This window comes from Ochotona princeps, chromosome 5 (genome assembly GCF_030435755.1).
Source record: "Ochotona princeps isolate mOchPri1 chromosome 5, mOchPri1.hap1, whole genome shotgun sequence".
In the NCBI taxonomy this organism is placed as follows: Eukaryota; Metazoa; Chordata; class Mammalia; order Lagomorpha; family Ochotonidae; genus Ochotona; species Ochotona princeps.
The window spans coordinates 1,942,202-1,954,493 of NC_080836.1; positions in this window are offsets into that span (position 1 = coordinate 1,942,202).

Sequence of the window (12,292 nt, forward strand, 5' to 3'; positions counted from 1 at the left end):
AAACACTTGATTTTCACCAAAAGGCCAAGAAGTAATTCACCACGACACATGATAATCAAGTTCTCTTCAGTCAAACATCAGGAAAAGATTCTGAAATGTGTACATGACAAAAATCATTTGACCTATAGATGAATGGCAATCAGACATGTAGCTGACTTTTCACAGGAATCTCTACAGGCCAGAAGAGAACGGAATGACATCTTCCACATTCTAAAGGGAAAAACAAAGTTGATCTAGAATAACATACTCAAACAAAGCTCTCTTTTGTCTTTGAAAATGAAATAGGATTCTTCCACAGTTTAAAAAAAAGGATAAAAAGGGCCTGACAGTGTAGCCTAGCAATTAAATACTCTCCTTGTAATTGCCAGGGTCCCATATGTGTGCTGGTTTGTGTCCGAGCAGCCTGGCTTCCCATTTGACCCCCTGCTTGTGGCCTGGGAAAGCAGTCGAGGGAGGCCCAAAACCTTGGGACCCTGCACCCGCGTGGGAGACTCAGAAGAGCTCCTGGCTTCTGGCTTCGGATTGGCTCAGCTCCGGCTGTTGCAGATGCTTGGGGAGTGATTCAACAGACAGAAGATCTTCCTCTCTGTCTCTCCTCCTCTCGAAGATCTGTTTTTTCCACTAAAAATAATTAAACTTAAAAAAAGAAAAATCATAAAGAATACACCTCTTCCACACTTATCCTACAAATGGTGCCTAAAGATGTCCTGTTCACAGAGTAAAGCAAAGCATGCCCCCAAATCAGTGTCAAATATGAATAATATCCCAGTAAAATAACAATACTGAACAACCCATTGCTAAAATGGCAAGACCAAATTATCACCTGTTCATATTAAGCTGGAATGTAAAACGTAGTATCATCAATAAAATGTCATAGATTAGTAGATTAGATTAACATACAAATCCCTCTATTTGTTGTCTGTGGGAGACAAAAGCACCAACAAAGATTAGCAGAAACTATATCTCATGGATTTTGATTCTTATGATTTTATTTTAATTTCTTTAAAACAGTTAATTTTTTTTTCATATATAATACTGCACTGATTCATCGGTCATACAGAGGCATCTTTTTCTTCAAGAAGATTCTTGATTTTTTAAAAATTTATTCAGTGATACATTAGTCAATCAGTAGCATGTTATTAAACCTCATAGTGTTGCAAATTTTTCTTCTTGTTGTTGATTTTGTTTTGTTGCTTTTGACTTAACGGTATGTATAGCATCTTTGTAATAGAGACTATCATGTCCAGATGTGAAGATTCAAAGCAGTGTGCATCTCTACTTCCAGATCAGTGGTGGACGACCAAAGAAACTGCTAAATATATTTTGACAATAGTTGTTGGACTCTGTGTCTTTGTCTCTGCCCTCAACGATGGACTTATGACTCTTTATGAAGAACTGTACTGATGTAATAATATAGGGGAAATCATTGGTGGGCAGGGAGAAGTGAGGGAAATTTGGAGAGGGTGTAAGGGAAATCCCAAAGCCTATAGAATCGAATCATAAAATAATAGTAATAATCAAAATGGGAGAAAAACACCAAAATATAAAAGAAGTAAAATAACAAATTAAATGTTCGTAAGTGACTGGCTAGTTTTATTTGCATAAGATATTTAAGATTTTTTCATGTTGGAGCATATATCAGAATTTCCTTCCTTTTTGAAGCTGAATTATTTCATTACATGTGTTTATCAAATATTAATTTTCTATCTATATACTAGTGAATAGTGAGAATACTTCCAACTTTTAGTTGTTATAAATAATCCTGTTAAATATTGCTGCGCAAATACATGTTTGCGCCCCTGTTTTTAAATATCTTGGTATACACTCAGAAATGAAAAAGCTGGGCCATATTATTTTTGTTTTTAGTATTTAAAAAAATTCTTTATTGTTCTTTGAGAGACAGACACAGAGCTTTCTTCTTTGTTGGTTTATTCCCTAAAAGCCCAGAATAGGTGAATTTGAGCTACTGTTGGAGCCAGGATCTGGGATCCAAAACCCTGGGCTCCACCTTGGATAGCGTATATTCAATTATTTGAGCCATAACAGGTGCTTTTCTGGTTCGGAGTCAGTGGGAACCAGAAGCCAGGAGATAGACCTGGAACTGAATCCAAGTTATAGCATCCTAAAAATTAGCAAAATGGCCACATCATACTTTAATTTTTAAACATAATGTTTTCCATTGCAGCCATTATTTCACATTCTAATGTTCAGGAACCAGAGATTCCAATTCTTCAATTGTATATCCTCGCCAAGGTTGGTTTTCTGTTTTATAGCAGTTTATGTCTTAATGTTTTAGAAAAACATTAGTTTCATAACAAAGTTAAAAAGAAGTTACAGAACTCTGTCATAAATACCAGGTATCACCCATGTATTTCTTTGCTCATTCTCTCTACCCTCTACCAGAGTGGCAAATACATTACAACTCATAAACCTGCAGTAAAGCATCATGATCACTCAGAGTCCAAGTGGCACAACATCTGCCACTCCTGGGATAGGGTAGGTCACGTGACAACGAATTCATTTTTTTTTAATATAGAAATGTCTATCAATTTTTGAAGTGCAAAACTCCATTGTCATTACATTTTCATTTTTTTCCTTTTAAAAAAGCTGAAAGATAAAACTTTCATGAACATGAATTAAAAGGCAAGTTTGGTTTTGTACAAAATTTTTAAGTCTATCAACATAATGGATCTTTAGTGCATTCAAGAAAATACATTTATTGACAAAGCATTCAGGAATTCCGAATTTTTTTTTGTACTAAAAGAAATAAATATTTTAATTTCCTGTTTTGATGAACTTTGAAAGTACCCTTGTATATTACCTTGTTGCCTTGTGACTGTAACATCTCTGCTTAGAAATACACTGCTATTCTTGTTGTGAAAAGGCTTTTCTATTAGTTTTTTTCATTTTTCTGCCTTTTTTCTTATAACTACATGATGTGACGTAAGTGCTGTTTTACCTTTATCCTACTTAGAATACTTTGAGCCCCTTTAAAAAAGTATTTTACAAAGTTTTTAGAAATTGAAATTAAAATCAATCCATGTTGCCACAACTTTATATTAATTAGGTTTTTTTTTTTTTATCATAATGTGTTTTCCTACAACATATTTTAAATGCCTTGGTGTTTGTATATAAATCTCAAGTTTAGGAAGTAGTTAGTGAGTCATTTTATTTCTTGTAGATACACGCATTCTATTTCCAACACCCGAAGCTCTCCTAATGCATCTATTGATCAACAATATAAACTTGTTCCACTGGTTTTTTAGCCTCTGTTCATCTTTCTTATTCTTTCTCTTTTTATTCTCCAGCATCAACAATTTCAAATGACTGATCTTAAAATTTACAGATTTCTATCGTCAAAATATTCAAATCTGCAATTGATCCCATTTATTATTATTGTTGTTGTTTTTAGAATCTATGGTGTTTTTGAAACAATTTCTGTTTGTTCATGTACTCTTTGGATCAAGAATTTTTTTTCTGATTTCCTGTACTTTTCCCCTGCTTTTCTGAACTTCTTGAAGATGATATTCTAAAAGCCTTTCTTGGTAGTTCTAAGTTGGCATTTTTTTTCAAAGACATTTTTGATTTGTTTTATTCCTTTGGATAAGACATGTTGTTTGATTTCTTGGTTCTGTTTAAGTTCTTTTGTCAAAACCTGAGTACTTTAGGCCATTCTGTGCTGGTGTAACAGTATGTTTTTCTGTTATTTAAATGTGTAGAAAAGTATTCACTTTTCTCAAAGTTCTGGAAGCTGAGAAATCTAGTACCAATATTGACTTCTACAGACCGTTTCCTTAGGTCATCCTATGGCAAAAGGCAAATGGGCAGCAAAGTTCATTACTCAAACCCCCTTTTTTAAGGCATTGATGAGAGTCAATCTTTACACTCTAATCACTTTTCAAATGCCAGACTCCTTCATAGCAGCAATTCAACCTGAGCATGAGATATAGAAGAAAGAATCATTTAAACCATTGTGTTTGGGTATTTGAAAATAATACCAAGCCCACATTGTGCTGCTTGTCTCTGAGCAAGCAAAGGCTTAAGGTCTCTTGGACCATTTTTAGCCTAGTGGTGTGTGTGTGTGTTATTGTTACTGCTGATAGTATTGCCATGTTTTTATAATTTCATATTATGTATATTTGCTTTAAAATAATGTCCTTAAGAGTCTCACTGATGTTCCTGTGACTCCTACTGCACACGCAATTCTATTGTCTGTAATCCCACATTCCTGTTCAGCTGAAGAACAGAAGTCCGTTTTTTCCCACACTAATGTCATCATTTTTCCCCTGTTTCTGGGGTCAGGGGAGAAACAAAAGGAAAAGCCCAGGTCCCCGATGTGGGGCATGCTCCGAGGGTCCTGCTCAAGCAGTTTTGATAGTTTAACAGTTCTGACTTGCTGCCAATCTCAAGGCTCCAAACACGATAAAATCTATTCAGAATCCTCTTGCTGACATAGTCTTTTCACGGATGGGGTTCTAAGCTCAGCAGTTCAGTCAAAGGGATCTCCAAAGAAATTTTTTCTGAGGTGATCCCAGACCTGATTCTTGTGTGTCCTTGCCAGTACAGGGTCTGGCACCTTTCTGCCACCCCAATCAGCTTATACACTTCCTGGTCGTTGCAATTTCTGGGTCAGTTATGTTTCCTGCCCTTACCCATGAACCAATGGGTGTTTCAGTCCAGCCCAATCTTTCCCACTTCATATTCAGCTCTCACGCAAACCAGTGAGAGCTGCAGCCTAGTTAGGGCGACTCCCCATAGCCCCCACTAGGCCTCTACCTTGGCTCCCATGCATGCTAGTATGTACTGCAGACTTGTTCAGTCTGTCCCACATCCCATTTAGCTCTGGTACATGTCAATGGGTATTGAAGCCTAGTTCAACCTAACTAACCCTACTATCCAGCCCACACACATACTGGTGGGTGCCTTTCTGTCCAGCCACCCCTGCCCCTGTCCAGGTTTTCATGCTTTCCAGTGGGAACCCACAAGGGAGGTGCCCACTATTTCCCTACTTCCACTCCTGGGTTATACACTCTCCAGGTGGTTCTGGAGTTTAACTTGACAGATTTAGCCCCCAGTGCCAGCCTCTGCCAGATGATGCTGCGGCAAAACCCAAGCAACCCTTACCCACTCCATTTTTTGCTTGCACGAGTTGGAACAGCCAGCCCAACTTAGCTTTTCCCTGATCTAGCTCACAGCAGGCCCACAGGTGTTGTAGCGCTGCCTGGTCTGGTCTGCACCCATCTCAACTCACACTCTCCAGTGGAAGTGATTGTCCAGCAAGGGAACCCACATTCCCCCTGCCGGCCTTGCCCCCTCCCTCCCTGGTTCTCATGTGTGCTGGTTGGGCGCTGTAACCACATCTGGTACGGCTCACCTCACCTTGGTATTCTGTTTGTGTCGCGGCCAAACTTAGCTCGACTCACAATCTATTCTGGTGCTTGGATTTGCCAGTGGTTGATGTGAACTGGTTCAGCCTGGTCTGCGCCTGACCTATGCCAAATGTATGCTGGTGGGTATCCTTCCCTGGCCTGGTCTGGTTGCTCCCTATCATGGTTCTTGCACTCACCTGCAGGAACTGTGTCCCAACAGAGGGGTTTCCCAAGCTCCTCCATCAGAATCTCTCCCTCTGTCACATCTTGTGCGTACTGATGGGTTCATGGTCCAACCCTCCTTGCTGGCCTTCAATCCATTCCAGTTCTTACTGTTGGATGTTTCAGCCCAGCCAAGGCTTGTCTTTACCCAGACACTGCTCACACATGGCTCAGTAGGGGCAGAGACCTAGTCTAGTCCATCCTACATCTGCCCAGGTTCTGCAGAGCACCAAATGATGCTGGCGCCTGGCCCAGTTTGGTGTGCCCAGTCTCAGTCCACACTTATGCCAAGGGAGATTGCAGCCATATCCAGACTAGATCATAGCCCCCACTCTGGCCCTTGCTCTAGATGCTCTAGATTAAGCATCTGTCAGTGTTTGTTCTGACACAGTTGGCTTATGCTCTCACCTGTCTCAGCCTTTGCCTTCAATGCTGTGGTCTAGTATCCCTGGCAGTTGGTGTTAGAACCTATTATGGCATGACCTGCACTCCATTCTGATTTCTGTTCTTCCTTGTGAGCTGAGGTTTGCTTGGCCATGCACAGTCTGCCTCCTTCCAGTTGCAGCTCAGCCCACCCCACATCCAATTTTAGGATATACTTTCGGATGCTGCTGCCTTGACCTTCTCAGACTGTTGTCAGTTGCTTTACCCGTAAGCGATGGCCATGATCACACCTAGCTCAGCCCATCGCCACCCCAGCTTGTGAACTAACCTGCAGCACTTGTATTTCCACAGGATTGGGCCCACATTTCTCCCACAGAATCTACCCCTGACCTGGTTCTCTCACGTGCTAGTTAGTGTGTCTTGACCATGCCAAGATAATTTAGCAAGTTATGTTGTGAGCACCTCTAAAATTTCTTGGCGAAATTGCCTCACTCACACATAAATGTTTACAATTAAGAAAACTTGGAAGCCTGTGCTGCACAAACGTGACAGTAAGGGTTCACGTGTAAAATGGATCACACAGAGGAAGGCTGCTGTCTCCTACTTTTCTGCACATTTGAATACATTTATATACCTTCTCATCAGTGTTTGTGTCTGGATTGTTGAAACCTTGTGATTTCTGCAGTTGTTGGTTAGAGCCCTGTCTTCTTCAGGTTTTGTGTCATGTTTTTCTGAGTACCTTTTGCAAAAATGCTTGCTTTTTTCTTCCTCTTTTATTTTTTTTATTCATTGATTACATTGTATTATGTGATACAGTTTCGTTGGAACTGGGAATCACCCCACCCCTCCCCAGCCCTCCCCCCATGTGGAACATTCTACCTTATTGCATATCCACTGATCAAGTACAGTTGAGATTCCCTCTTTGCAAGCATAAACCAAACATAGAGTCCAACATCTTATAGTCCAGTCTAGTTCCTCAGTTTCTTGGGGAGACCCTGTCCGATCCGAGGGCAGAACCATCAGATAATCAACCCGATCAATTAAAGGCTCCAACATACCCTCAGCAACAATTAACTTTGCTGTGTAACTAATAGTTATATTATTGAGTAACCAATATGTTAAAAACAATTGCGATTTCTTAACCATCTTCTATGATCACCTCATTGTCAATTCAGTTTTAGTTTATACACAACATATAACATAATATACATAAAATAACATGTTTTACATAATATCATATCATCTTAAATTAACGCAAACATGTGGTATCTGACCTTTTGGGATTGGCTCATTTCCCTTAGCATTATGGTTTCCAGTTTGGCCCATTTGGCCACAAAAAACTGCATTTCATTTTTTTTAATAGCTGAGTAGTATTCCATGGAGTAGATGAACCATAGCTTTCTTATTCAGTCTTATGCTGATGGGCATTTTGGTTGCTTCCATGTTTTTGCAATTACTGATTGTGCTGCTATGAGCATAGGGGTGCATGTTGGCTTCTCATAAAACAGGTGTTTTGGGTATATTCCTAGGAATGCTATTGCTGGATCATACGGTATGTCAATTTTGAGTTGTTTGAATGTTCTCCATACTGATTTCCATAGAGGCTGTACCAACCTGCAGCCCCACTAGCAGTGGAGTAGGGTTCCTTTCTCCCCACAACCTTGCCAACAAGTGTTGTTGGTGCTTTTATTCATGTGGGCCAGTCTTAGTGGTGTTAGGTGGTACCTCATTGATGTTTTAACTTGGATTTCCCTTATTGCCAGGGAACTTGAGCATTTTTTCATATGTTTATTTGCCATTTGGGTTTGTTCCTTTGTGATGTGTTTGCCCATTTCCCATGCCCATTTCTTGAGTGGCTTGTTTGTTTTGATATTTTGGTTGTTTTGTAGTTCTTTGTATATTCTGGAAATTAGCTCTCTGTCACCTACGTAGTGCGCGAAGATCTTCTCCCATCCTGTGGGTTGCTTTTTTACTTTGTTGATTGTTTCCTTTGCTGTAATGAAGCTTCTTAGTTTAATGAGGTAATGCTTGCTTTTTTCAATAAACAATATTTTCTTGTTAATGATGATAGTCACCTAGTTCCCTGTGTCTGTAACATAATGCTTTTTTGGCAAATATTTTTATACATCTAAGTAAATTTTGAAGTCTTTGGATTTGCATTTAATTCAAATATTTTCATTTTGTAAAAATTTAGATGTCCATTTTCTTTTTTTTCTTTTTTTTAAAGATTTATTTATTTTATTACAAAGTCAGATATTCAGAGAAGAGAGACAGAGAGGAGGATCTTCCATCTGATGTTTCACTCCCCAAGTGAGCCGCAACGGGCCAGTGTGCGCCAATCCGAAGCCGGGAACCAGTAACCTCTTCCGTGTCTCCCACGCGGGTGCAGGGTCCAATGCATTGGGCCGTCCTCAACTGCTTTCCCAGGCCACAAGCAGGGAGCTGGATGGGAAGTGGCGCTGCCAGGATTAGAACCGGGGCCCATATGGGATCCTGGGGCGTTCAAGGCGAGGACTTTAGTGCTAGGCTACGCCGCCGGGCCCAGATTTCCATTTTCAATGGTGTTTAAAAGCTCTATTATTGCGTTCTAATATGTTAAATATATTATTATTTGCCAAATTGAATTACAGCAGAGATAAATATTTTTGGCATAACCACAGACATGATAGCAACACACACCAGATATTTCATACACTGTAGCCTATAAAAATGTTGTCCTTTTATATCCTTTCAATCATTGCAAATGTTAGTTAACTAGGACAGTAGCATTGAGTGATCTCAATTGATCTCATTGATCTCTTTGCTACTTTTTAGTGTACACATCAAGTATGTGGAAGGCAAATGATATACATATATTCATTACATGTGTATCTGTATGCATACTGTATTCATTCCGATATATTATATGTGTATATTCACAGGCAGTACATGATCTGCATTTATATATACGTGTGTATATGTAACACATATCTTTGTATCATTAATAATGATAGTAAACTATTTTGTTTGATATCACTTGTATTAGTCACACAAGTTTTAGTCTTTCTCTAGACCAATAGCAGATAAGATAATAGACTTATAGGTATCATTCAGCCCTAGTTTTCTACCATTACAAACCAATTTCTAAACCTTCCCTTCACTCCTTTCATTTTCAAACAGCTAAGAACCTAGGAAATATTTCACTCCAGCCTTGTTCTTACAGTTTATTTTATTTTCTGTCATAGATTGGGTGCTGGACTACTTAACGGGAGTCATTGTTCAGATGAAAACACCTTCATCAGTATTAGAACTGACCGTTAGCAATGCTTCCTGCAGCACTTAGAGTGTTCTGGCGCTTCTTTGGAATTTGTTGGCAACTTATTTTTCCACTCAGAATTCAGAATATGAGACTGACCTTTCCCAGTATGCAACACATGTTTAGCAAAGCCTAGCTCTTAGTTGTTAGGGAAAAGAACAAAAAACAGAAGCAGTGAAATCTATCTTCATAGCCAAAAAATTCAAATAGAGTCTGAGGATTTGACTTCAAGGATGACTTCGATTTCCACAAATATACATCTCTGGTTCTTTCAGTTTTACATCTGGTGTGTTTTCACTTTTTTTTTTTTAAAATTAATTAATTAATTTATTTATTTATTTTTAATTATTTGCCTTTTATATGGGATAAAATCTCCTGATAGAAAAAACAAACGAACACTCCATACCATATAGATTCTCACATTCATGACCTATGGGGAAAAAAAAAGATGAACACTTCTACCTCTAGCAGAGTCAAGTGCTAAAGTTGCTAGGCCTTTCTTCATTGGCTTGAAGTGGGGTCCATGATCATCTATCAGTTACAATTACCTGGAGGAAGGGACATGTGATGGGCTTAGGCCTATTAAGACCGAGCGCTACACACCGAAGAAGCATCTTCTAGTGCCAACAATGACTTGAGAGAAGGGACCTGAGGTCTCCAATTTGTTCTGTCCCAAAATTTACAGAAGATCCTTGGTATCACCTAATTCTGTGTATTTTTCCTTTTGACTTTTTTTTGACAATGATAGGCAAAGTATACTTTCTGCGCAGAGAGGTTCAAAGGTACATTGTTTGAGAGAGTCACTGGAAATACATCCTGTAACATTTAACTCTGCCAAAGTCAGTTCAAATCTGGGGTGCAGGTTCATGTCCTGGCTGCTCCACTTCCCATTCAGCTCTATGCTTATTGCCTGGGAAAGCAATATAGAATGATCCACAGCCTTGGGACCCTGAACCCACTTGGGAGATCTGGAAGAAGTTCCTGGCTTCAAATTGGCTCAGGTTCTGCCATTGTGGCCAATTGGGGAGTGAATCACTGGACAGAAGATATACCTCTCTGTGTCTCCTTCTCACTATACATCTGACTTTCCAATAAAAATAAGTCTTATAAAGAGAGATATTTAGTACCTTAGGACTGTATGTCTGTATAAGTTTCGAACCTAGATTATATCGATATAATCATCTAAATGCTTCTCAGAATTCACTAGCTGGAACTTAATGCACAGTGTTGGGGTGTTAAGGGGTACCTCTGCGAGGTGCTCAGGATGGTACTGAGGGTACTGGTGGGTTTTCATCAGTCTGTCCTACCAGCTAAAGATGGGATAGGAGGCAACAATAGATTCCATCCTGGAAGGGCTAATTCTGCTCTCCTGCACCTTGAATGTCCTGGGCCTCAAAACTCTATAAATAAAGCTACTATTCTGTTCATTTTCACTTATTTGAGAGGCATAACGATGGAATCAGATAGGCAAATGGAGACAATCATCAGTCAGTTCACGTCAAAATTCCAACGTTTTCTAGGGTTAGACCAGGTATTCTGGAAGGGTACGCCCCATCCCAATGATAAAATCCGAAATGATTCACCAAATGTGATTCATGTAAAACCTTTTTCTAAAATAATAAAGTGCCACAGACAAACATGTTGAATGGTGACATCATCTGAGTTTATAAAAAACTTGTAATTATGTACATTAATTTTAGCTTTGATAGGGAGTACATCATTATCAATATTTCTAGTAAGTATGACCAGAAATTCAAATGAATCACTTTAAGTTTTTAAATGAAGAGGAAGGAACATTTACATAGTCTCTTTCTGGGGAATAGCTTACTTATGGATTGAACATTTTTAACTTGTTTTCCTCCTTTTTAGCTATTACAGGGAAACTTCTCAATAGAGCCTTGTTTACTTTCTAGTGCTTCAAAATGTGTCTTGCTGGAAGTTTCACAATTTCAGTTATCGTTAGGCATTGCTTACAGTCTGTTTCAATGGTCAGCACTTCAAAAAATTAAAGAAAAAGTAGAAAAAGGAGAATATGATAATCATATTGAAGGATAAACTGCACAGATCATAAATTTAGGATTAGCTTCATGCTGGAGCCAGTTTGCTAACCTTAGTATGAGCACTTGATCCCTGGCTTCCTCTAGTATTGCCCCTATAAGTCATACCATTTCTTTGGTGTTGACATTCTTCAAAAGCCATATGTTACTCTCATTATTGTACCCTGCCTGGAGCTGTTTTCACAAGTACCAGATACACACACAAATGGAGTGGAATCAGAATGCTGAGGGATAGCTTCTTCCTAGCTATTGCTAGGTCATGATAAACAAGATAACACTCCCCACTCTCCTTCATCAACTGGATCCTTTCAGCTTTCACTCCATCATTTTCTGGGGTGAGTTATCTTCAACACCATGATCTTCCAAAATCATTTTCTATGTAAATGTATGCAAATATAATTTTTATTCAAAGCAGAATATGCAACCTGGACTGCTCATATTGCTTGCTAATGTTATGAGGAAGGCTCAGAGTAGGCTAAATGCCTCCCAACTGTCAAGTAGATAATTAGGAACCAGTTTGATGCTAGGAAAACAGAGGAGTTGGAGTCATCCTGCTCTGCTTGATTTTTGGTTACTAGGACACACAAACATAAGTCAGTTTCCCATTTATGAAATCCAGGCAAAACATCAGCTTGTGGAGCTTTTAAGGTATTTATTGAAATAATATGTGACCTCGCATCTCCACATTTGCATCAAAAATAGTCAATAAAAGATGAGATACATTGGTACTGCACATACGCAGATGGTTTTCCTTGTTGTCATTCTCCACACAACTGTACAACAACCATTTTTCACAACACTGGCATTATATTAGTTGTTGTCAGTAATAGAGAGATGAATTATGATATACAGTAGGATATGTGTAAGTGATATGCAAATACATTTTTTCAGGGATGAGCATCCATAGATTGGGTATGTATAAAGTTCCTAAAAGCAGCAGAACTTGTATGTTTCCATGACTGCAA